Consider the following 5464-nt stretch of genomic DNA (forward strand, 5'->3'; position numbering starts at 1 on the left):
CTCCGGGATTAAAAATGCAGAAATTAGAAGGGAAGACCTTGTCCCCATAATCCCACACCTCAGTCAAGCCTGAAATTGCCCTTCGCATGTAACTCTTCATTAGAAATGAAGAACTTTAAAGGGAGGAAAAAATCCCCATATTACAAATGATCAAACACTTTAATTGGCATGGTTTGGGATAGAGCCAAAATGAATGTGCACTGGGGGAAAAATGCAGTAAATGATGCTGATAGCAGAGGAGGTGACCTTAGAAAAAATGTAGTGGCAATTTTGTTAATACTGCCCAATTAATAGCAACATTGAAGATAACCTTGAATGACTAAACCAGAATAGTTCCTTGTCCATAATGAGATGAATAGCAAAATTAAATGACATCATTCTTCTGAAAAAGACTCCATGTACAAAAATCAGGAGCCATATGCCAGTTTGAATAGTTCTTGTACAGGTGCACCAACAATTCTATTCGCTTCTACTCAGAAGTAAAGCTGCAGTTCTAAACCCCAATCCATGGTGCTGGAGACAGTCAAGATTTAGTGCAGTCTTTGTCTAATAGTCTCTGCTGGCCTTGGCCTTGGTCGGTTGAGTTCTGCCACTGCAGAGACCCTTGCTTCAGTTGCAAAAATGGGGCACAGGACATGCTATGGAAAATGCAACAGAAGAAATGAAGCATTACAAGTCCGAAGAAGGACTAGCTATGGATCCATTGGAGCTTAGGCCAATTAGGAATGGGGGAGGAATTTGCAGGATATTGATCCAATCTGATGCTTCCAAACTTGCTAGGGGATTGGAACACAAGTCCCATATAGATTATGCATTTATCCAGATTTTGCAGTGGATTTTCAGTGTGCAGGAAGTGCACACAAAACAACATACTTAGTATACAAGACATGTACAAAAGACATTTTTTTATGCCTTGAAATGTATTGGAGGGAAATGTGTATTTTATGGAAATTTTACTTTAAGAAGTATGAAAAAAAGCAATTGGATGGAACAGCACACAGTGGTACAGAATGGCACACAACAGGGTGCCAAATAACACAACATGGTTGGACCTATGGTTGGGTCTGAAGGCCTAAGGTACCACCTTGCTGAAACTAAGCTTTGCAGTAAGCAGGCTTGCAGTTGGCTGGTGTCTGGATGGGTGTCCAACTGGGAACCACATGTAGGTGAATTTGGATTCCATGATGGAAGAAAGGTGGGATATCAATGTAAGGAGATAGATAGATAGATAGATAGATAGATAGATAGATAAATATTTATGGCATCACTCACTCAGCTCATCCCTAAGGCCAATCCAATTTTTGGGAAAGCCTGGAACTGGTATAGTAGAAAAGAAAAGAAAAGAAAAGAAAAGAAAAGAAAAGAAAAGACTCCTTCCACCTTAACCAGCAGGAGCTTGTAGGATCTGCTGCTCTGCTCCTTACTTCTCCTGCCCCTCTTAGGATTGCTCTGCTGTTCACTCTTTGTTTACTAAAGGTAAAGGTAAAGGGACCCCTGACCATTAGGTCCAGTCGTGGCTGACTCTGGGGTTGCGGCGCTCATCTTGCTTTATTGGCCGAGGGAGCCAGTGTACAGCTTCCGGGTCATGTGGCCAGCATGACTAAGCTGTTTCTGGTGAACCAGAGCAGCACATGGAAATGCCGTTTACCTTCCCGTTGGAGCAGTACCTATTTATCTACTTGCACTTTGATGTGCTTTTGAACTGCTAGGTTGGCAGGAGCAGGGACCGAGCAACGGAAGCTCACCCCGTCGCAGGGATTCGAACCGCTGACCTTCTGATCGGCAAGTCCTAGGCTCTGTAGTTTAACCCACAGCACCACCCACATCACTTTTGTTTACTAGGGCTCACCTAACTGTGAATAAGATTGCAGCCTAGTAGCAGAACCACTGGGAGCCAACTTACTTCTCAGAGTGATGGATAGGATTGCATTGCTAATCTCAGTCTGCAGGTATTTCTGGTTCTTTTCATTGCTTATTCTTTTGCAGATAATTCAAAAGCTACAAGTACTGTGATTCTGCACACTTATGCTTAGGGAAAATACACCCTTCTCAGCACTGTAACAATTTATAATAGCCAGCTCTGGCCTCAAGTGGTAGAGCGAAATTTTCAAAAGGATAAATGTTGTTTTTCAGGACAAAGTGTGTATTCAGTGTATGTCATGTGTTTATATAGCCTGCTAATTGGAAAGCTTTCAGATATTAAAAATAATTGTTAACAGCTCTAATAGCCTTTCATTTAGAGAAATGAGAATTTTCGAAAAAATTAAATAAATCTCCAGTTGCCTACCTCAGTACTGTTGACATTAGCCATATTCTTTGTTTTAGTTTTTACCTCCTTAGACATATCTGGTTAATAGCTTTGTGGCACAAACACTTAGGACTTCGGGGATATTAATTAATAGCAAGCAAACCAAAGAATAAAATCAATTTATTCTCTCAATATATTAACATTCTAAAACGTTCCTCCATATTCTGCAGGTTGATCTATAACAAGCACATTTTCCTTGGCAATTGGAAAGTTTATAGAAAACACATGTGTGTGGTTTTTCCAGTAACCAGTGGAGGCTGACCCATAAGGAGAATGGGGCCCTGCCCCATCATCCTCAACTAGCACGTACCTGGCAGATGGCACTGGCTTTCTACTTCCTACTCCTTGGTGTCAGTGTCACCCTTGCAGAACCCAGCAGGGGGAAAGAGGTACAAAACTACAATCAGTTGGTTCTGCCTATACTAACTGAATCTAGTGTCACCTACTGTAGCCTTCTGCCCTACCAGCCCCAATGAGCACCAGCCTATTTTTAAAAAGCCTAAGCAAATGAAAATGTAGCCACAGAAGACGTATTCTGAAGAATGAGGTGGGGTGAGAGGCTTCTGTCTCTACCCTCTCTTCTTCAACAATTAAATGTAATCTGTATAAACAATTATATCAGTAGTGACATGTGCTATGGCACAGAGATGTTGAGCCACCTTCCTGACACCAGTATTACTGCTGTTGACCCAGATGGGGCAGAACAGGGGGGCAGTGAGGCTGGGGAGCACAGGCACACTGGCATGGACCTCATCAACAAGGTAGTGCTCCCAGTGGTGCACCCAAATGTCATGGTCCTTGTGTATGGTGTGAGGACACATGAAGCCACCACCTTGCTAAAGTTGCACCATATGGATGCTACCTTGGCTTTTCTGCAGAGTCTTACCATTGGAGGGGTGGAAATTTGTACTGTGCCCTGAAATATTAAATCTTAAGCATCTTAGATCTTTCTAAGGAAAAACTCAGTTCCCCATGAATTGTAAATGGCAAAAAAAGAAGCCTCTTACTGTAGAAAGAGTGCACAACATGTTTACATAATTGTACTACGGTTCCTATTTTAATCATAGAAACATGACCGAAAGTAGCCATTGTATTTCTTATAGAATGTGTTTTGTTGTTTCAGCCTTGGAAACGAGCTGAAAGTACACTGTTGCCAGCATTTATTTGGAACATTTATATTTCTTCCTTTCTTCCCTTTCTTCCATGATGGAATGAAAGTTCGCATGGGGTTGCCAAAGAGTCTCCCATCCAAATGCTAACAAGACCACAGCCAGCTTAACTTCAACAAGGTAGCTTATTGCATGGCCTCAGACAATGACCTGGGGCCTCTGTAGAGGTTGAGAAGCAAGGAACTCACAAAAGCATTCAGGGAGAAAATGAAAAATTCATGAATCATAATGCTATCAGTGGGAAGCGGGTGGCGCTGTGGGTTAAACCACAGAGCCTAGGACTTTCCGATCAGAAGGTTGGCGGTTCAAATCCCCGCAATGGAGTGAGCTCCCGTTGCTCAGTCCCAGCTCCTGCCAACCTAGCAGTTCGAAAGCACATCAAAGTGCAAGTAGATAAATAGGTACCTCTCCAGCGGGAAGGTAAACAGCGTTTCCGTGCGCTCCTCTGGTTCGCCAGAAGCGGCTTAGTCATGCTGGCCACATGACCCGGAAGCTGTACGCCAGCTCCCTCGGCCAATAAAGCGAGATGAGCGCCGCAACCCCAGAGTCGGTCACGACTGGACCTAATGGCTAGGGGTCCCTTTACCTTTACCTTAACGCTATCAGTGTCTACTAGTCATAATGCCTATGCTGTGTCTCCATGGTCAGAAGCCATTGTATGCTTCCAGTTGATAGAAACCACATGGCAGGGGGAGTGTTCTTGTATTTAGCTCCTGCTTGTGGCATCTGATTGGCCAGTATGAAAACCAGATGTTGGACTAGATGGGCTATAGCAGGCTTCCTCAACCTCGACCCTCCAGATCTTTTGAGACTACAGTTCCCATCATTCCTGACCACTGTTCCTGCTAGCTAGGGATCATGGGAGTTGTAGGCCAAAAACATCTGGAGGGCCGAGGTTGAGGAAGCCTGGGCTATAGGTTCTCCTTATGTTCTCCTTATGTTCTTAACTAACCTATAACTATTTAGTTTACACATGTCTAACTCCCTGTTGCTGCCATGCACAAAGGATTGCTCCAAGAATGTTTACAGTGTTCTGTGTACATTTCACTCTCTCTAGTGGAATATTTCCAGTTATCTTTATGTCACCTTTCTAGTACAAGTATTTGAAATTTCATGGAAAGGTTAAAATAACTAACATTTCACTTTTTAAGTACTCCAAATTTTTCTATCAAATGGCAGAGTTTTGCAAATGGAAGATAAATGGCCATTTATTCTTCTAATGCACATAGTTCAGCACATCTTACTAAAAATGAAAAGAACTATTTTATTGCTGAGACTACACAATTCTCCTCTGTATTGTGGAAGCAATTTTCCAATGTTTTATCACTTGATCACATTGAAAACTCAAATTATTATTCATTTCTGCTCATGCAACTAAACCACAAATAGCATAGTTGGCCATTCACAGCCTAGGGAAGAAGAAAATATAATAAATCTTCAATTTATTTATCATTATTTTTTTCTGGATCCTTTTCCCTATTTCAGCATAGATTATAGCAGCCACTAGGGACAAAACACTAACCAAATTGCACCATTATTTCTTGTGTAGGTCCTTGGATATTGTTTTCAAAAAGAGACCACTAAATTTATCTGGACTAGAGAGCTTGCTACATAAGATTGATCAAACTGAGAATGTGTTATCTGTACAGTGAAGCCTCCCACAAAATTCAATACCTATTGTTTGAAGACAAGGGTGCTAAAAGGAGCTTGTGGTTTTTTAGAGATACACCAGCTACCAGCAAGTACTAGCAAATTATTCATGTGAGTACTGCTGATATCAGTTACAAGCCCTGGAATGCATGTCAGTAAATGTGTTGTGAGTAGAACAGGCATCCCAAAGTCCGTTTGGGGGGCTTAATCCGGCCCACAATTCGGTTTAATCCAGGCGCCAGAGGCAGTTCCTTCCCAAAGCTTAGCAACTTGAATCCTAAAAAAAAAAGCTTTGAGGTCAAGTTGTAAAATTATTAGATTTATATACCATCCATCA

General features: G+C 42.0%; 1 long non-coding RNA gene across 1 annotated transcript; it reads left to right on the top strand.

The window, feature by feature from the left end:
• Nucleotides 1-1896: 1896 nt before the first annotated feature.
• LOC310673498 lies at nt 1897-5163 on the top strand. The gene is made up of 3 exons (XR_014509078.1): nt 1897-1949; nt 3432-3597; nt 5027-5163. It is a non-coding gene; the product is annotated as an uncharacterized lncRNA (long non-coding RNA).
• Nucleotides 5164-5464: the final 301 nt, after the last annotated feature.

The sequence above is a fragment of the Podarcis tiliguerta genome, assembly GCF_965153285.1.
Source record: "Podarcis tiliguerta genome assembly, chromosome: 3".
Lineage (NCBI taxonomy): Eukaryota > Metazoa > Chordata > Lepidosauria > Squamata > Lacertidae > Podarcis > Podarcis tiliguerta.